The 22,070-nt window shown below is 37.1% G+C and overlaps 2 long non-coding RNA genes across 2 annotated transcripts; one reads left to right on the top strand and one right to left on the bottom strand.

The window, feature by feature from the left end:
- Positions 1-3,858: 3,858 nt before the first annotated feature.
- On the top strand, positions 3,859-13,898 carry LOC121076638. Its single transcript, XR_005823634.1, has 3 exons — positions 3,859-4,242; positions 6,702-6,821; positions 13,818-13,898. It is a non-coding gene; the product is annotated as an uncharacterized LOC121076638 (long non-coding RNA).
- Positions 10,791-18,099, bottom strand: LOC121076637. Its single transcript, XR_005823633.1, has 3 exons — positions 17,828-18,099; positions 16,347-16,397; positions 10,791-11,849 (listed from the first exon to the last, which is right to left on the bottom strand). It is a non-coding gene; the product is annotated as an uncharacterized LOC121076637 (long non-coding RNA).
- Between the last annotated feature and the right edge of the window lie 3,971 nt (positions 18,100-22,070).

Here is a 22,070-nt window from a genome sequence, read left to right as displayed (position 1 = left end):
CTCACAAAATGCTCCATTTGGATGCTCTACTAAATAAAGGTCATTTGATTCGCAACCAAACTAACAGCAGGTATACAACACACTGTGGTTAATTTGACTTCTGAGGACACTGAAGCACTTTTCTAACTATTCCAGACCCCCAGACAAAGAAATTTTCTTTTCATACATTCTGAATTGTCATCCTCTATGAAACTTTTGAAATTCTCTCAGTGCAAGGACCTAGGATTCCTTTAGTAGACTGTATAAATGCAAGCCAGCAGAGATCATTGAATAAATCAATTATTACATCTCACGGTGTGGTTCAACTGGATGAAATATCCTGAAGGTCTGATAGCTATCCCAATTTATCCATTGCAGATGCAAGAGTGACCACCATTGGGGAATTTGAATTGATGCTATAGTATTAGCATCAAATCTTAGAAAAGAGAGTAAGCATATTTAAAAGCCAGAGTCTAGACAGTAAGCCATAGAAGCAAATGGCTAAATCTCTTTCTTGCACAGTAAAGAATGGAATGGGACTCCTACAATAACTCCTGATTTAGTTTGGGGAGCTGTGGGAAGAGGGAAGGGAAAGAGGAAACAGGGTTCTCTGTCTACCTGCATCATGATACAATGCTCAGCATCTGTGGGCTCTTGTCTTTCATGATAAATGTGAAAAAAATCTGAGATACTTACAATCTAAGAAGTACTTTAACTTTAGAATATATGAGTTTTATATGCAATATCTGCTTGGATGTACTCCTTATACAGTTAATGTAGTAAAAAGAATGGTCTGAAATGCAAAATCTGGGCAAGAGTTGATGTACCACAGGTTTCTGCTAAGCTCTGTTAATGGACCTCAGTACAACCTCAGGATATTTCCTTCTTTAACAAGGTATTGGTACTTGTGCTTGAGTTGTGCTGCTCTGTGATATAACCACATTCTGCAAGCAGCAAAATCCGTGCATCTGTTATTCGTATCCTTGTGCTTCATCATATAATGACGACTTAAACCTGCTGCTGTGCTAGTTCATTAATAGATTGAGCAATACTTGTAACCCTAAAGTGAACAAGTGTCTCTATGGGATATTCCTGACTTCAAGATCAAATTCAAAGAAATTCAAATGTTCTTTGTTCTTTTCTCACATGGCAAGCACTGCAAACCCCACAGGAAATTCAGAAGGATGTATTTTTTGCATGTTTCTGGAAGGGTGGGCCTGATTGTTTACCACCTATGATTTGTGGAAGACCAGGTTTCAATAGCCCATATGCAGATTAACTGATAACTTTGGAAATGTGTATATTATAATACTAAAGAGAAAATATTTTTAGAAACATACTATTCAGAAATTCACACAGGTCTCATATGCTTGAATATTCCCAAGTCCAGTTTCACAGCATAAGTAACTTCTGGACAGAATGTCTTAATTGCTTTAAATGGCATGAATTTCCACTGCTGCACTGGTTGACAAATATAATTCAGACAGCTCAGTGCTCAGTTCTGAGTCACTGTTTGAGTCTAGTTTGAAAAGTAAACTGAAAAGTTTCTTAAAGTGTATTCTCTTGGAAAAAAAAAAAAAAATCACTGAAGGATGGAAACAGCAAGATCCTAGCCCAAAGGCTAAAATCAAGAAATAATATTGAAGAAAGAAAACAAACAAACAAACAATAAATAAATAAAGGAGACATCTGCAGTGAAAAGAAAATACAAGAAAAATAACTATCAGTCAAAAACCCATAATGTGAAGGAATTTTCTGCTTATTATGTTGCTATTCTCTCATTACCATATACTTTGGAAGCTAGTAAGACAAAATAATCAGATGAGAGATCAAGAAGAGCAATAAGCCTCACTCGCAAATTAAAAGCAGGTGGCAGAATGAGAGAATAACAAGAATGGGGGAGGGTTTCTGATCTGGAGGAGAAAGTGGACGTGGCTGCAGCTCGCTGAGGCCAAGGCTCCAGGCACAGCCCCACCAAAGCCAGGAGCATAGCTCTCCCACTGAGATCCTGCGCTCACGCAGCACTGCTGTCTAGGGCATCTTCCTTGCTCAAGTAATGTGAAACCGCAGAAAGAAAACTCCCTCAGATGGTTTAAGTTACAGAAGCTTTTGTAAGTCTTGAACAAAGCATACAACTGAGGCAGTGCCACTAAATTAATAAATGAAAGGCAAAATCTCAACATATATTTATAATCTAAGAATATAAAGCCTTCTACATATACCACGCACATAATTTTCCTCACAGAAAGATATAACACACCTAATATTACCCAGAACTAATATATGTAATGCATACATAAATGTTTTATAGAAAACCTAAATCATATGGGTACAATATAGATCATATATGTAAAAATAATCTCCTCTAAAGAGTTTTTTCACATTGCAGCCTTTTGTACTATCTTTCCAACACACCCAAACAGCAGTTTATGGAGGGTTTGGGTTTTTTTCCTTTAAATAATATCTGCACATTTTGTAAGACAATAAGAAAAGAAAACCATTCAGCACAAGGAAGCAAAGTGGATTTCGTCTAAAGGGTGAGATCTGGTTGCCTGAACACCAGCATTTAGTGTCATTTTAGGAAGGGTGAGCCACCATCCCACTTGACCTCTGGCTGCTGGTTTGGAGCATATGGGCCTTCCTAAACCCAACAGCAGCTCTACCACCTGCAAGATAAGCTGGTGCTGCGTACCTGTGTTTAGGCACCCAAATTCTCAGTGTTTAGAACAACAATGTATCAAATATTTCTTTTGTGGTGGTACTGAGTAGATTTTAAATTCAAAAAGCTGAGCATATTACACACTGAAAGTAGATATTTCTTGTTATCCCGATGTTGAATGTGACTTACAAGGCCAAGAAGTAGACAGCACAACCAATAACTAACCTATCCATAACAAACAAGTGGCTTTACAGATGGTAAACATGCTTCAACTCACCTGCAGTTTATTTTTTAATATTCCTAGGCATTTGGGCTTTAGTCAGACTCTTTTCCAGTGTTTCCATAGTCCAACATTTAAAAAAAATTAGAGCAATTTCTAGGAGATTCACAGACCAGAAATGCAAGTGGTCTAAGAAACATGACAGGCCCATCTGTTGAATGAGCATTTGTCATTAACTTAAATAAATATAGCTAGAAGAGAAAAAAAAAAAAAAAAAAAAAAGGAAAAGTGGGGTTTTGTCTTTACTAATCACCAGAAGGGTACCTCAAACAACCTTAGGGTATAGTCTGCAGGAGTTCCCAGCAAGGAAGTGGCTGTGTGACTGGTAAGTCAAAAACTTCACCAAACTATTGTCTTGAGCAACTTGGAGGACTCATGGGAGCATCTAGATAGAGACGGGAAAAAAAAAAAATCCATTGGGTATCTTTCTTCTGTTGTTTATGTTATTGACCTGATCACTTGGCAGAGGAGGTGAACTATGTGAAGTCAAATTCTCAAATGGTTTAATTCAACGCAGCTTAATTCAGCTTTAATTTAGAGCTGTTTCATTGACTTCAGTCCAGCTGGGCTGATTTATTCCTGCTAAAGAGTTGGCCCCCTTCTACTGTAACTGGTGAAAACTATTATCCACTGAAAGCGCTATCATAAAGAAAAAGGTACTGAGAGGCATAGTATGAAATGGAGAGTGTTGATATACTGAGCACTAACAATGTTTATAGCAAAGACAGCTCACTCTTTCATTGCTGTGATTACAGTTGTCTTTTGTTACTATGGAGCAAAAGAAGAACATCTTTGTTGCTTGGAGGTCCACGTGCTTCTCCTATTTATCTTGCACTTGAAATCTTTACCCTTAGATTGTGACAACATAATTATCTCCATGGAAACTAACCAAATTGTCATGAAATGGAACACTTACATAAAACTTGGACCCTGCTACTTACTGAGTAAGCATACATACTGTACAAACCACCACTGTGGATATATTTCATATAGGCCCTCTTGTAAGGATGTTAGAACATAATGGTTTTCCCATTTCCATTCATCCAAAATATATCATTTAAATGCATTAAGTTTTCATTTATGTCTTAATTGTTCAGTGTAATGAAGAACTACTCTGGTTTCAAATACACATAGTTCTACCTAAACTAGGTTTATGATGATTTATAGGGCAGTACAACGTATAGAAGCTATCATCAAAAGTAAGGATGCTTCACAAAACTTAATTTTCAATTCTGCAACCTGAAAACACAAGTCTAGCAAGGAGAATGTTTCCTAATATGAGTTAAAAGAGAAGTTCATGTCATGGAAGCTTAGCAACAATGAGGTAATTCCTAGAAGAAGAAGATTAAGTATGGGAGTTCTATTAAAGTGTTTTTTCCTTTGGTGCTTTTGAAAATCCTGCTGCACGCTATTAGTTGCAACTTTGCTGGGCCAATCCTATTAGCTATCTCCATTAAGTGTTCACAACTTCTGCTGAAAGATATGTTCTTCCATTTCAGGGCACATTTCATAAACTAATTGCAAGCTTTTTGCATTTAACTTGCATTCAGTTTGTTTGTTTGTTTTTTTTTTTTAAGTCAGCATTCGTTCATGCTTTGGATATTATATAGAAATCCTTTAAAACTTTGCAATAAAAGTTAAAATACTAAAAAAATCATACATATATATTAGGGGGTAGAAGAGAAGTAAAGGAATTGTATGGTAATGCACTAGACATCTGGAATATATTGCAGCTATCTAAAGGCCAAATTATTTTTAGCCCTCTCTTCTAAAGAAATGAGTCTCCAGTAATCATGACTCTGTCTGTCCCTTTGAATTTGTTGTCCTATTACCCTCAACAGACAGGCAGCATTGCCAGAGAGACTGTTGTTGAAGATTTTGTTAAAGTCAGGGGTTGGTTAGAGGCCAGAGTCAAATACTGTCCCCACTAAGGGGATGCTCAGAAGACTGTCTTTGTTCTTTCAGTATTACTACTGGCTGCATATGCTGAGGACAGGCTTACCCTGACTTCACAGTGATATATACTTTTGCCCCTCTAACTATATGACAACTTAGAAGCTGTTGGGGAAAGAGTAGGAAATATTAAATTATACACCTTCAGTAGAAGGCAGGGTGAGAATATGGAAAGACTTTTAGGTACTGCCATAGAAAAGACAAAATGAGGAGAAATAAAGTTGATGAGATAACAGAAGGCATGAGGAAACCAGACAGAAGTCTGCAAGAAAACTTCATTAGGGAAGGTTCATAAGGGACTTGTTCCTGGAAAAACAAGTGTTCTTTTATGGTAAAGCAATTAACTGGAATTCACTGTTGAAGGTATTACAGTTCTGTAAATTATTTCAAGAGAACAATCATCTAAATATACTAATGCTTTCTGTTCCAGGTGAATACATAAGGCTTTTTTCCCCCTAAGCTACTCATTTCTAAAACTGTCCTGTGCTCCAACAACAGCAATTTCATCCCACGTTGTATTTAGTAAATTGCACTGAAGTGCATGAAGTCTTCTCATGATCTCTGTAAACATGGCCGTATATCTAAAGGCAACTATTACATATGGGTCATTATCTATTCTATTGCTCAATATCTCCTATTCATGACCATGTCATCTCAGTAAAAATGAAGTTGTTTTGCATTTAGATCCCAAGGAAGATGCTCTAATATATCTAAAATACAAATATTTCCATAATTTGCTATTCATATAGTGGATTACATCATTCACATAATGCCTTTAAAACAAACAAAATATACATCCCCAGATTTAAGCAGATCCATGAGCTTCAGGGATTTTGCTTTGAATGCATTATTACCTGTATACAGATTATCTTTTCCTGGGCAGTGGTTATGGTTGAATCTGAAATATCTTGGAGGTTTTGTCACCCGTCTGAAGCTTAAACAAAACTGATTCAGGAAAACAAGAGGCCAGGCACAATGATTTTCCTGAAACTCAGGATCATGAGTAACACAGCTTACACATATGATGTGGCACCTGGTGCTTATTATGTACAAATCAAACAAGCTCATCATTCTTATAAAGCATTTCTCCAATATGAGCCTGTTAAACCCTGTTTTCTTCTACTTCTCTATAATATTTAAGCATCATGGTCAAAAGGTGACAACCACCTACAAGAACATACCAGTTTGCCATCAGGGAATAGACGGCGGCTGAGTTCCCTGCTTTTAAATACTTTTCCTTTTGTGGTTCTTTCAGATTAGGGCACATAGTCCACCTACAACAGCTGACAGCACTTAGCAGTATATCCCTCCCTCATTTTATTTAATAAATAAATAAATAAATAACAGACAACAACAACAAAACAGAACGTGTCTATAAGAAGCAGCAGAAAGCCTGTAAAATCAATGAAAAAAAAATCAAACTGTTAACACCCTGCATTTGATTCAACTCAAGCCCTGGTGTAACAGCTGGGTGACTGCACTGGTTACCCCGGCAAAATACATAGCCAGTGCAGAATATTCTCCAGTGCAGTTTAGTAAATTGTAACCCTGTAGCGTAGGCCAGATTCAGTGATTTTTAACTTGTATAAAAGTTTGGATTCACTAAAGTTTCTTGAAGGTAGAACAAAATTTGGAGAGTCAGGCAGAGAATACTAAAAAATAACTATAATTGAGAATAAAAAAAAAAAAATCAGAGCTGATACATATATCTCTATAAGAATCCATTGTCTACATTTTACTGAAATAGTTCATTATGGTGCTATTTTGTGATATTTTCCAAATCTAATTATTTTCCTAAAAGAAGTTTAATGTTTTTTTCCCTCCCCATAGTACACAGCTCATGATATTTAACTGTGACATGAGGGAAAGCAGTCATATATAAGTAATACATCATCAGTAGCAGATGAAGAGACTATCAGTGGTATCTAGCATTATAAAAAGATTTTGTGGGTAAGTGAACATATATTTAATCTCTGTTAACTTTTTTTCCCCCCTGCAATTTAGGGTAAAAGCTTCACTGTCATTGCAATACAAAAGCATAATCTATCATAAGAGGAACAAAAGACCAAAGCACTATTCAAAGATGATAACATGAAAGGCTTTGGGGGCTTTTCATGCTTCCAGTCACATGACTGTGAATCTTCCCTTTCTCAATTATTTCTGTATATTACTAAATAAAACTGCGCATCTATCCAGTGACAAATCTAATCTGGAGGTCAGGATTTAAAATAATACTCCTGCTAAAACACAAGTTGTGTGGATGCAAGCCTTGAATGCAAGCCTTATTTTTTTCTTCTAGTTTTCATAGCAGTTTTACTACGAAGGTGACGGTATGTGTCATAAAACAATTTATTCTTAGTGTCAGTGTATTCAGGTCCCATGGCTATTTATTTATTAGATCTTTATAAAATAACACTTGTTTTCATGTCTATAGTGCTTTTCTCTGAGGACCTCAAAGCATTTCACAAATGATAATTAACAACACCCTAATCATATTTTTATTCTCATTTTACCAATAGAGAATAATGGGTGGGTTTTTTTTTGTTGTTGTTTTTGTTTGTTTGTTTTTCCAATATTTTTTTTTTTGAAATCTTACAATAAGCCTATGGCAGAGTTAAGAACAGAACCCATAATCACAGATAACCAAACACATTGCTTTGAATGCAAAAGCATTATTTCAGAGTATGTCTTGTTTGGAACAATTTTCTAAGCTAGTAATTTTATAGACAAAATGCAGCAGAGCACTGAAGTGTCGGTGTTTTGTGTCTAGCCATAGGTACATGAAGTATTTATTCACATGTTGACATGAATTGTGTCTATGTAGCCTATGAGAATTCTTTCTTTTTCTGTTTTCTTTCTACTACATCTTCAATTTTTCCACCTCTCATCAATCCTCCAGAAGTACAGCACATGCATTTTAATGGGGAATACATCAAAGCTCCACAATGATGCTCAACAGAATGCCAAACTGGTGAATTGCATCTCACAGACAAAACAAAGACCAGTCTAAACACTTTACGTATGTGCAATTTTTAATCTCTGCACACAGGAATATACTTGATGTATTTTACTGGTTTCAACAGTATTCAGCTGTGCTTCCACTGTTCAGACACAGTTTTTGCAGCCATCTAGAAATATCAGCAAGATCTCTAACACCTATGTCTGTTAGAACTTCATCTATGACAACAATCCTGAAAATGTCTTTATATAACATTAAGATTCTAGTTGAAGAATTAATGCTGAGAGAGAGAGAGAGAATGAGACATTTGGATTCTTTTATTTGCAAAAGAGCATATAAAGGGAAAACAATTTACTAAGTAGAAATAAGCTATATCTTAAATGGCATCAGCTCTATATAGTATTGCATATCTGCTAGAATCAGAGGCAAGGATAAAAGCTTGAGATGGCATGTAAGACAATTCAAGAATTTCATCCATATCCAATATGCTCCATCCATGCAGGAGTGGTGGTGGTGTTGTTCAGTGCCTCTCCCTTCTGTAGGATCATTTCATTTTTAATGGAATAAATGCATAAATTTAAAATCTGAAAGCTTGCCTGCAGCCATTAGCTGACTATTGACAATAGCCATATATTTTCCATGAAATATCCTTCCTTACATCTCTCAACCCTGGGAAGTCAGAAGGCAGAATAAAATGAAACCAAAAGTTGAAAATAAATCCCTAAGCCATGAAAATGTTGGGTTGCCCTTACTTTGTGTTGATTATTGTCCTTTTTCACACGATTACTACTATCAGAGCCTCCCAGTACTGAGGACAACAGCCAGCAGCAAATGAGATGACCAGCCTCTGCAGGATACAGCTCCAGTTGCACACCAGCACAACTCCACGGCAGCAGCAAAGCAGCTAGCAGTGCAAAGCTGGTGTGGAGCGACACCTCAGGCACCAAAATCTGCTGTTATGGCCAACCAGGCATGTTCGGACTGGAGGCATGAAACATCTAAAGAAAAACTAAACTGTTCACAAATCTTAAAGACTTTAGAGTCCAGGCAGACCCAAATCCAACCTCCCTCCTTGCAGAGAGCAATGTAGACTCACATTCATTCCCATTTTTGCACTGATACATAACTAAATTAACTGGGAGGTGAGAGGTGTAGCCACAGCTGAGTGGAGGCTACAAAAACCAAGCTTCAGAGTGGAGGAGTTTGTAAGAACTTGTCCTCCTGAGAAGACAAAACTAAGTATGATATTGTCATGGAGACAGCATCCAAGCAAAATGAAAGTAAATAATACATTAGAAACAAGATAGCAGGAAAAAAAATGGATATATATATTTTTTAAATTAAATACTCTTGCCTAGTTTTCCTTAGCTAATTAGCATCCCTTCTTAGCGGTTTAAGTAACTGCTCATTTAGATCAGTGAATGATTGCTCTGAGATTAGGGTGTGGGAAAATCTTTCTGTTGGGAATAATCTACTTATGCTACTGTTTATTTGAAGCAGTGATAAACATAGAGATTTTCCTTCCATATGTGCCAAGTATAAGAGAAAGCAGAATGATTAATGAACCCTTGCATTTTGCCAATAAATTACCAACTTCAGACAGAAATTTATAGTTTTCATTAGTACAAGATATTACAAAAAATCATAACTAATTTAAATCATTTTCATTGCAAGCTATTCTTGGGTTTTTAAGAATGTTTATATTATTTCCATTTGATCTGCTGGGAATGACATTTTGCACACCATTATTTATAATCTACAAAAATTAATTATGCTTCTAATTAACAGCATGCAAACAAATTATTGCTCAAGGAGTTATTTATTCAGTTGTAAAGCAGGAGTTTTAAGACTGTATATATATATATGCACACACATTTTAATCATGCTTCTAGGGTTTTCTGTTTTTTTTTTTCTTTTAATTTTACTTATTAATTTCTTCCCAGATTTCTAAGGTCCATTAAAGTTGGTCTTTTGTGAAAGTTTTTCAATGCTCAAAATTATTTATTCCTCAATAACCAAGAACTGGATAAGCTTCATGTGCATTTCCTTTCTGTGCAAAGGATAAGAAGTCTAAGAAAAATAATAATGGGAAAGAAAAACGTGAAACTATATTGACGGCTAATACACTCCCTTCTCAGGGCTATTTAATGAAATTAGCAGCTGTGGAATATGCCAAAAATAGCTGCAGAGATGGACAGCTAATCCTCTTGAGAGTACATAAATTGGACAACCACAATACAGAATGCTTTCTTTTGCCCTAATGTCTTATCCAGGTGTAATTAGAAGGGGTCACCTTGTGACAAAGGCGGGACGCCCTGTCCCACTCTGCTCCCATCCCTTTTCTTAGGCTCTCGCAAAGCTGCAATTTGGTGTCTGTTCTCACTTGTGGGTTGCAAGTGGACCTCAATAGCTTGGTTCTGTCCCCCTCTGTCTCTTTGCAGTCTCCTACCAGCTATTAGGTGACAGAAACTGTTACAAAAGAGGATGAGTGAATGCAGCCAAACAATTACTTTGTGCCTGCTTTCCATACATTTACAAGTCGATGGTAGAAACAGTCCTAAAAATATTTTTAACTGATGTTGCAGAATATTTAGAGAAAATGCACTTTGCATCATAAATATTCATGCATCCATATTTAAGAAGTAACTACTCCACAGAGGGTGTCAGGGAATTGTAGGTGGTGTTACGTCCAGGCAGAAGACCTCCAGTTTAGAAATGCAAACAACCGGGAAAGAATTTGAAAACATTTTATAGACTGCAATATGCTTGCACAAATGATTTCAAACAAACAACCAAAACAAAAACAAACAAAAAAAACCGCCATTTTGGGTTTGTGGACAAACACAGGGTAGGGAAAGAAGATAACCCTATCCAATTCTTAACTGTTAAGCCACAGATGTCCTGAACTTACACTTTTTTTTAAAAAATGAGGATAATAATTAACTACTGAAATAATTTGTTTGAGGAACCTGGCACTCTCCTGCCCTCCTCTCTGGGCAGCCAGCCCTGACAAGTTGACCCTGGGTCTGTCCCCTCTCCCTCAGTGGGAACCTACAGCTGGACCAGGTCCTGCACCCTGCATGCTCTTACACAGCCGTGTACAATGGGTTGTCCTGCTGCTGGCCACGGTCCTAAAGAGTTTGGGGGCATGCTTCAACCTTGAGGGGCCTCTTGGTTTGGCAGGCAGGGTCAGTGCAGTTCCTTCACATGTGTCTGGGGGCCCTTGTTCTCCAAAACATCCACATATTCCCTGACTGAGTGATAACCGAGCTTACAGCTGTCACTCAGAGACAGATGCAGAGATCCCCCTTCTGCAGCATCCAGCAACGTCAGCTAGAGTTGTATGAACAGAGACTGGAATCATGAGGAAGGTTATCACCTGACATTGAATTTACTCACCAATGGTGTAAACCCACATGTCAAACAGGGATCCCCTAAACACTTTTTTTCTTTTTAAGTAATTGTGCACACACTAAAAACCAAACACTCATTCACCACAGGCTGTCTGTATTTCTCTCCTTTTCCTAACATCAGCTGAGGTCTCACACTCACAGAAGGATGAGCACACACAGCCCACACCCTGTGGACACCCTCACAGGCCTGCTTCTGCAGAGCTTGCTCCTTGGCTTTGCCGCCAGAGGCAGGGTGGAGTGTGTGCGGTGGGTGCCCTGCTCTCCATGGAGCTGCAGAGGCACAGGAGGGCTTGGGGACACAGCCATGAGCTGAATGAATGAGGTAATTAAAATGAAAGAGATTTTTGAAGGACACAGCCTCGTATTTGTAGATGGAGGGAAGGACTGTTGAAAAAGAGTCTGTCACTGGTGAGAGCTGTGTGCGCCATGGCACCTGATCTGTTCCCTGGAAACACCTGCCAGCTCCTGCTCTTCTCCTGGTGGGGCTGCTTGCTCCCTGGGGAATGGACTTGGTTGCAAACATGAGCTTTTTATTAGCTGCCCGGGATATTCTTGCTTCAGCCACCCATCAGCTACAGTAGGCCCACTGCCATCCTGTGGTGGGGCCTGTCACAAGAAGGGAGCACAGGGTGTGGAACCAGCAAAACCACATTAACAGGGGGGCAAAACAGGGAATAAAAGAATGTAAAGTGGTACCAGCAACCCAATGTGACTACAAAAAGAAGGGTCTTGTCAAACCACAGAATATGATGGAGCTAAGACATGCGGACTTGCAAACTTACAATAGTACTACAGCAGTTTTGCTTTAAACACAAAGCACATACAGAAGGAGAAGTCTTCATTTCAACACTGGTCCACGGTCATCTGTTTTTCTCAGTAGTTGCCATGTGGGTCGTGTTGAAAACATAATGAGCATATCAAAAGGTATGTTGGACAGTTTAATAGAGAAGTCTAATAAACAGATGTTAGTAATGAACAGCTACCAAATATATTAACATATCTTCTTTCTAATAAAACGTAGCATAAAGTAGATGGATTGTGATACTCAACAACCTCAGTAGTGGAGTTAAAATTGAATTATATGGAAGAAAAAACAGCTCTGTTCTGATTTCAAAATTATGATGATCTACTATTGTGATCCATCACTAGCAGAGCAGTAGGTGAAACAATAATAAATCTCTGTTATTTATAATGCAGCAAATCATAAGAAGTATCATGAGGAGTTATAACTCATTTTCATTTCAGGTCATAATTAGACATCTATTGCATTATATTTTTGCATAGGTATATCAGTAGCATGGTAATTCATAATCCATCACACAAAATCAAAACAAATGCAAAATGAGTAAAAAAACTATTTTTCTCCCCAGTGTACCTAATTTATGTGTTAAGTAACTGGAGTGAGTACAGAGCACAAGTGAAATGCAGAGTATTTTATCTATTGTGATGATATTTTAATACTTTGTACAAAATTCACTAATGGCTTTTGAATGAAAGAACAAAAAAAAACAAACAAACAAACAAAAAAAAGTGGTCCCAAATTTTACCAGTTTTTGCCATCCATATTAGTTAAAAAAAACTAATTTGCCAGCCAGATAGTGGCTGCTGGTTTCCTTCTTGGTTACTGAGTGCATGAATTTTCAAGGAAGCTTAGTAGCAAACAGATACTGGTTTGCATTTGAGGGAGGAATTCAGTTAGTTTACCTCCTCTCTTTTCTTATTTTTTACCCCAGTATATGAAATTTTGTTCCTTTGATGATGCAGGAAGTGCAGTGTTGCTGAAAAGCAGCAACTGTGATATCCACCTGTTCAGATCAGTGGAGTTTATTATATCAGGGATTAGAGAGTCCTAGTTGTATTAACGCAAAATTTCTCTCCAAAGCAGAATGAAGACCATGCATCTTATTCTTCATACTTTCGCTTATTTATTTTAGAAAGCAGCACAAGACTATTTTGACCACAAAGATGTCGAATTTTTCTTTGAGCTACTGTAAGAGAAGTCTGGCCCGCTGCAGCCAAGATGCTATGTTCTGGGACCAACATTTTTTTGTTGTTGTTTGTTTGTTTACCATGTACCCAGATTTCTTATAGGCAAGGTTTCTGATGCATAGGAACTGCCCGTTACAGATGAAAGCAAGGCACTGTATGTTTCTTAGCAGCACAGCCCAGCAGCCACTTCTCAGAGGAAAAGACAAGCCTGGGTGGCTCCAAGGCAATTGGAGACCGTGCAAAAACCCAGCAAACACAAGAGACATCTGGGGAAAGCTATAGCAAACTACTTCAACCTCACACGGGTAGTGGTATTACACCTGCCCTGTGCTCCTCAACGTGTCACATCTCCATCCTGTCCTGCTACGACCTTTCACTTCAGCTCTGCCCCTGCACATGGGCTCCTGACACCTTGACCCACGCCAGCAGTGACAAACAGCACATTTCAGTTGTGATTTACAGCTGGCCGGGGTCAGACTTTAACATCTCCAAGCATTATTTTACAATGCTGTTGATTATAGATTTATTTTGTGAGAACATCTGTCTTCCACTTAAAATGTATCCTGTCATTATTTCCCGCTTAAGGCCACAGCTGGAGAAAGGGGAAAGGAGCCACGCTGTGTCAAAACAAGGCAACTTTTGAAGAAAATTGCAGGAAACACAAAGGTAAGCCACACATTAGAACAGCTACTTGTGCTTCACAACCTATTACTCAAAAAAAAAAAAAAAAAAGATAATAAAATCAACCAATTATTAGTGTGATATCTCCTCGTTCAGTGGGGCTCATTCACCACACCCAGCCATCGGAGCCAGCAGGGTTAACCACGTCCTCTCCCAGGCAGGCTGTAAATACAGTGAGAGAGTCTCTGCCCCTTTGTGTCTACGTACTCCAGGTTTGGTAGAGACATCTGTCTGATAAATAGCTCATTTTGCAATCACTATCATATAATTTAGTATTTTGACAGGTGCATAAACTTAGCATGAGCTTTATATAAATATTAAACAGCCTTTCTAAAAATGAAAGCTCTGAAATGAACACAGTTCCCTAGGCCTGCCTTAATAATTATTCTGAGGAAAGGTTTTTTCTGAAGAAGAAAGGGAAAAAGATTTCTCTACTGAGAGAGTATTGGAGTAATTTGGTTATATTGTACCTGGATTTTGTGAATATCAGTTTCAGGTGCTATCAGGCTGTACCAGTGATGATAGCTCTGTACCAAGCCTTGCTTCCTTCCCTTGTGTTGTTCTTTTTTTTTTTTTTTTTTTTTTTACTGTTTGCTTTTTTTGTTGTTTGTTTTGTTTTTTTATCTCCCTTTTTCTTTTTTTTTTTCCTTTTACGATTCAGACTTATCTCTTTTTCACCATCCTGAAGGGAGATGTTTGCTATAAATCTGCACAGGTATCACAGAATGGGATCAAGGTTGAATGAACACACAGGAAGATTTAGGAAAGTAAATACATGATAAAATTAAGGAAGATGTTCCCTCCCGATGCTCTTCCTGGTGCATTCCCCTTTCACCCTGCTATAGCCTTGCTATTGTCCACCTCCTTCCTCTGCAGCCTCTGCTCCTGTCCTCGCTGGGCATGTCTTTGTTCCCGGAGAGGCACTTAAAGGATAAATCCCTACGTCTTTGTGCTGCTTTTTTCCCCTCCTCTTTTTTTTTCCCCTGACAGACATTGATCTTTACACAGAATGCACTCTACTCTTAGCACTTATTGCAATCAACATGAAAATAGTGTGGTACCACTTCTCAGGATACCTTTCTTGTTTTGTCTCCTATTTTAAAAGGATCATTTGAAGAGAATGATACAGCTGAAACCCGCTATTTAACTTCTCAAAAATAGTCTCTTTTTTGTCCTTAAATACACAATTAAAAATAACCTTTTTGGAGGTATTCCTTTTTTGCATAGTAAGACTTCTAAAAACTAGTGGTCTAAATATTCTCCGCTCTGTCCTAACAATGACAAGTTGCACCAACTGCATGATTTATTTTAAAGATCCAATCTCTGTAAAGATAATTAAGTAACCTGTTACTGACTTCATACAATAAGAAAAATGCATCTGAGCAGTTATGAGTTGTCCAGCACAACTGAAGGAGCCAGTGTCAGGGCTGAAAGTTAAGAGCCAGGAGCTTCTGGCCCTTAATTCTTCTCCATGGCTAAATCTGATATCTTTTCCTGACCAAATATCACGTGCATTCCTCAAGAACCTGGCAGAGGCACACCATGCTAGACAACAAAATCTTAGAGTTCTGCAATGTAAACCATATCATCTCTGACCCTTCTACCCCCCATTACTTTCACATACATTTGTTTTTAAACACCACATTTATCTGCTTATAACCGGTATATTTTTTTATTGATGACAGCTTTGAGAAACACCATACATGCTATACATATACTCCACTAGTTGTTGGTTTTTTTATTTGCTCTTTTTGTCTTTTTGTACTATAACAAAACACTTTTAGAGTAAATTTAGCTTTGTGATGAAGATTTTCCCTTTTTTTTTTTTTTTTTTTTTTTTACACATCACCCATATTTCAATCTTTTATGTCCATATTGTCCCCTGTCAATATGCAGATACAAAGAGAAAAAATATCCATGCATCATTTCTATTAGGGACTAAATTCTGCTGGGTATGACATTGAAGGTGAAGTTTTGAAAAGATAAACTTTCCCACAGGGGGAAATGACAATTCTAAAAATGTTTTTAAAATGGCAATTTATTAATAATGGTCTTATGCATACACAATTACTGTGGAACTGATTTTTGTGACATATCAGAAGTAAAGCAAGCAAATAAAGTCAGATTATCCAGAATGTTCATTTAATTTATTCTTTAGTATTCGGGTCCTGAATATGTTTTATTGTCTTGTTTGATTTTAGACTGGTGAGTTGATCAGATAAGCTCTGATGCATGATATCGGGCTAGCAGTTATCTTCCTTTAATATGCTCAGTACTGCTTTATGTATGAGCTGGATACCTGGTTCTGCGACTGTGTCATCATGATACTAACAAAGCAGATGAGGAAAGCCAGCCTGAACTCTGCTCAAAAGTCTAGTCAAATAAATCTGATATTTAATCAATTTAGTTTATTATTTAAATGAAGGTGCTCACCTCAGGTTTAGGTCTTGTCTGTGCTATTTATATGCACTTGAGTGATCTCATCTGTGGAAAAGGATGTATTAATTTTAAATATATTTCACCACAATAAGTTAATATGCATAACTTCTCTTAGCAATATATGTAATATTCCAACACCAGAAAATGCAGCCACAGGCACATGAGCTGAAACTTCAGACCAACACTAAATATAAAATACTTTGAGTTCAAAATCCAGTTGATTAAATGCAAATTCCAAGAACATTTACCACAAGTTTTCATGAAAAATAAATCTATTTCCTGTCTGCTACATCAAATCAATTCTAAATCCTACAAACCTTTATTTGACTATTGCTATACCACGTTCCTTTGCTTTCTTCCTTGCATGAATAAATCCCCCAAAGACCCTCATTATTACTTTGCTAGAATGAGTCAAACTAAATAGGATATTTAGTTTGTGTCAAAGAACTGATTTTTAAGGACCAATTTTTCCAGTAAAATATGGGCCTCACTTAAGTAAGAGAACTCCCAAAATATTTAGCAGCAGTTATTCTTCAGACCCATCTGAATTTCATGGACAAGTTTTATCATGTGTGATTTCCATTCCATTTTCTTCATCTCCGTTATAGCGTAAAATTTCATCAAGTGTAAATGTCAGATCTTTTCTTTATTATTTGCTAATGTCATAAAAAGCTGAATTGTTTGCTTTGTTAAAGGGCTTACTGAGCATTGACTTTTCTTTATTTGTATTTTACTACCAAAAATGTTTTAAAAAATAAAATAATAAAAAATCCCATCTGAAATGGGATTTAAATAACAGAGCAAGGTTTGCCATTATCATAAGTGTATGAAGTGCTTTGTGAGTAATAAAATGGATCATGGATTCTGGATAATTCAAACTGAAATGTTATGTTCAGTATCAAGAGTAGATTACATTAATGTAGTTCATTTTAAATGGTTTAAAGGCCATCAGATGCATGTGAAAAGAATCTGTATCATAACTTAGAATAAATAGACTGAGACATTTGTTTATAATGTCAGTGCTAAACAAATCTATTACTACATTTCTGCATGTAACATTATGTTACCACTGTTATTAAACAAGCAGAGCATGAAGATAAATTATAGCTTTAATTATAAACATTACCTTTGCATATTTATTAATTTAAAATGAAACAATGTTCATGAACCTTAGATTATTTATATTTGCTAACATTTTAATTAACTTTGTTTTATTTATGTTACTTCTTTGCTGCTGGTGGTCATACATAGCTACTTAACTTGTGCAATCTAATTTATCATACTTCATATTATCCAGGAAATCAGACAGTGCTGTTTTGGCTACTTTTGGTACGAGAAAAAAAAAAGCAGAGCTAATGACTGATGGGAAAACCCCTCGAAGCTCACTCACAGGCAAAAACTCCAGCCTTGCTTTTTTAAATTACATCCATCTACCCAAGATGCCAGTCATAACTCAAAGAAAACTCTCTGCTTACCCTGAAATGATTCCGTTTGACAATATGTCCTTGATTCGATATTGCGAGTGTTCTTTCTTAAAGTGATTTGAGAAGAAAAAAGTACTTCAAGGACTCCATGTTTATTATAGCTCAATAATGAGCAGATAATGGGCTGCATGGAAGTATTAAGGTCATAATACAGCCTGAAAATTTCCTTTGCCTGGTTTGAGTATATCAGAAGAGAAACTGCTGAAGTTTCAAATCCCTGGATGAGTTTCAAATCCCTCCAACTTCCAGCTAGAAAATGGGAAAACAAGCTTAACAGTGAAGTCCTTACTGCTGCTTTATGACGAACTTCTTTATAACTTTCCATCAGTCAAGCTCAGCTGAAGTCAAAATAAGACTCAGCTGATTTCCACTGCCTTCGCCAGCACCTCCCCAGGCCCTTATGGCAGCTAGAGGGGCAGCCCCACTCTGAGCAGCACGGGCTCTGCTCAGCTGTAACGCTGACGGCCTAGCAGAGGGCGGTTATACCAGAGTTTGCCTTAGGACAGAGGTTTATGTACAGCTGGTGGTGTGGATAAGGCACAAAGGCATTCCCACACAGCTGCTTTTAAAACTCATGCTAAATTCTGCTATTAAACATTTGCTTCTCCTTACATGGATTCTCTTTGTCCCACACATCTGGGAGAAAATCTATGTAATGTTGTCTTTGGTTTAAACACTAAAACAGGTTTAACACCATCATTGTGTTTTGCATAATTAAAATTTTATTTTTATAAATTTTATAACTAAAATGCAATAAGTATCTCTAATATCAATAAATATATTTTAAAATAAATGTCTTTACATTTAAATAAATAACAAATATTCTACTGTAGTCCTCCCTCTAAGTCCAGAGTTGCCTTAGTAACTGCAAGTCAGAGGCACTAAAAAGAACCAACTATGCAGGCCTTAGAGAGGAATGAAATACTAATAAAATTTTAATATTAAATAGAAAGCTTAAATTAAGTTTTATAAAGGATTTACACTCTGTGATCCTTATCCTTATTATGCTACAGCATCATATATTCTGAAAAATGAGGAAGCTCAGTATGTCCCATCTTCCACTGGTTACCACACCAGGACCCAATCCTGCAAAATTTTATGCCCCAAAGGCCTGAAGATTACTTGAAATCAGCACAAGCAGTCCAATGCAGTGAGCGCTCTACAAGAAGCCGCTGGTGTCTTCCCTACTGCAGCCAGGGGCAAAGCTGTGGTTTAGGATTCTGGTCTAGCCCTGTCCCATCTGAAACAAAATAAATTGACTTGCAGGTCACTCTCTCCCTTCTAATATTAGAGTAACAGAATAAAGTATAGGTTATTTTGAAGTCTTTCTCCTTGGCACAGAGGAGTTGGACTTTGTGGGCAATTCCCCAGAATCTCAGTTCCCCAGCCATAATGTAGCTGTCTAACTGACCATTTGCCTGAGATATGATCCTGCTGCTTTAGAAAATTGACTTTATTTATTTTTACTCTGAGCCCAAAAAAGGATTACACTGTTTTAACAGATGTCTTAATTCCAAATAAGTGAGCCCAAATGGTGGCACTTTCCTACTTTACACATCCCAAACCAAAACTGTCTCCAACTTTATCTAGGACAACCTACATTTGTGTCCTTAAGTCATACATACCACACTGAACGGCAGTCCCACAAATGTCAAAAAATATCCTTATTAATTGTTAACTGTCCCTTTTTCAAAACCTTATCAGTAATCCTATCTAAGAGCAGTTGAAACTCTTCAGTGAGATCACATGTTAATTTCTGATAATCATCACTAAAACCGTCTAATTATTCCAACTCATTATTCATTATGACTACTGAAACCTCCTTTATCAGTTCTTTTGACCTCTATAGTTTTATTATTCTTTAAATCATTTACAGCATGTCTCTTGCCATAGCTGAAATTGTAATTAACCTTAGCGATATCATCAAACGTTTTATCAGGTTCTTCACCCAAAACTTTAGAAAAGGTCAAGAATAGTAGGCAGAACTAAAAATAGAGCTTGACCACATAAAATAACCTTAGTGGTAGACTGTATTCATTCAAGATTCAGGATGTGAAGAAAAAAAAAAAAAAAGTGAAATTAAAGTTATATACAAATGAAAAAGTTACAATCATCATTCTTCCTTTAAAAGTATATTGTCTTAGTTCCTGCATTAAAACAGTATTTTTAATTATGTCCAATTAAACTCAATAAAACAATTAACATTAACTCTCAGGGTAATTACATCTCTGAGCTTGACAAAGATCATACTTAACCAACATGCTAGCAGAGCTTGGAGACTAAATAAATGTGTGGCGTACCTTGTAAGGTCATCTCCCTGATGTTATCATCATTGACAAAGCAGTGAGCACTGCAAGAGCAGAGCAAGATGGCAAATGCACACACTTGTCTGATCACGCTTTTGCCCAATTTTCTTGAGAGTCAAGAAACATCTCCTGGCAAAGCTTAACAGAACTCTGCACCATTCTATCCCCTCTTAACAAAAATGGAGGAGAAAAGCAATCTAGCCATGCAGAAATTAAGATAGGAAGTGCCAAGATAATGCAATTTTACTCTGTATATGCTGGAAAAGCTGGCAGAGCAGAAACAAAAGCCATCCATGCGTGGTGTACCTGGGGAGATGCTGCAACTCCGATGTTCTTGTTTCTGCTTTGGAAATGGTGAGTTATGGAAATCTTGGGGCATATTTCCCACTATTTCAGCAATTTTACTCCTGTGCAAATGTCTTAGGAAGGGCAAAAGACCTATCAAAATCTTTTTTCATTCCAGAAAATATTCTACAAATTTTATAACACCATCTTCAAACATCTCAGAACATGCCTGAAGACTAAGCAATTAATGATATCACTCAGTCTAGTTAAAATTTCAAACAAAAGCATTTTGTTTAGAATTGATTAGCTTGGGTTCTGTAGAATCAGTCTCCTACTAATCCAAATATGTAAAATTTTATTAGGAAAGGACAAGAAGAAAGCATGATGTTATTCTGATCCATTTTTTCTGGTGGACAGAAACCTCACAAGAATGATATACCACACCAAATTATAATGACTCCTACTGATGTTAACAGAAATGTCACAGTGCAAAACTGAAACAAGGTGCTATACATTTATTACTGTAATGTGTAAAATTTATTTCTGATTTGAATTATATTTATCCACAATTTAGTTACATTTTTCTTAATTAGTTCACTTTTCCCCAATACCTTCGTTAGTTCACATCAAGAAAACCTTAGGAAAAGAATTTGAGTAGAGATAATACTATTTCTGCTGTGACAGATTTAATATCGTTCCAGATTTGACAGTTTGAAAAAAAAATTAAATCCACTATTACCAGCATAAATCTTTCCATTGCACCTTAAGTACAGGACTTGAGTAAGGATTTTAAAAGTTATATTTGAACTTCTATTGTGAAAGCTTCCTGTTTGGGAAAATAGAGAGGAGATGAAGCAGTGCTCATGCTTGTGAACCCCTGAACATCCAGGGCTAAATCCCACTCTGCAATAAGGCAAGCACCTCTTTTAAAGGTTCTTCTTCTCCCTGACTTCAGTGAGCATTTTCCCAGGGGCACATCCAGCTGCATTTGAGAAGGAAAGGGGAATAACTGCACCTAAGCTTGGTGCAGTTGGGTCTCCTGCCCTTTCCCTTGCTGGCAACTGGTACAAATAATAACAAGGAGATGCCGAACATCTTTGTTGGTTGGTGGGATAACTTGCAGGTCCCTTCAGACCAGACCAGGTAGTTCCAGGGTGCAGTGCCCATATTTGACACAAGGGAGCCACGTCTGGGTGTCTGGGACCTCTGCAAACACTCTTCACTTTCACAGCCCATACCTGTGGTGTTCCACGGATGGTGTGTATATCATCTTAATAACACACCAATTTAATCAGGTCTGCCACGGTACCTTGTCAATCATTTAACTGACTGTGGCTTATATCATGTGTATTTAATAGTTGCATGATTTATCCACTTAATCAAAAAAGACAAATATTAATATTAAACAGTAAACTCAAATTAAATAAGATAGTTTTATTTCTCTGGATTTTTTTTATTGTACAAAATAAAGCTCACAAGATAAACTTGTAGAGGAAAAAAATGTTCCTAATTATACCTTTCCAGTCTCTTACAAGGAAATCGAAGCATCGTTGCTGATACAGCTAAAAAAGATCTCATTATGTCCCTAGCACCAGGTCTTATCCTAGTAGCAGGCGATCGTTTGATCTCCCCCGTTCTTCCAG

Source organism: Cygnus olor, chromosome 12, assembly GCF_009769625.2.
Source record: "Cygnus olor isolate bCygOlo1 chromosome 12, bCygOlo1.pri.v2, whole genome shotgun sequence".
NCBI classification, from domain to species: domain Eukaryota; kingdom Metazoa; phylum Chordata; class Aves; order Anseriformes; family Anatidae; genus Cygnus; species Cygnus olor.
This window is presented reverse-complemented; position numbering and strand designations above follow the sequence as displayed.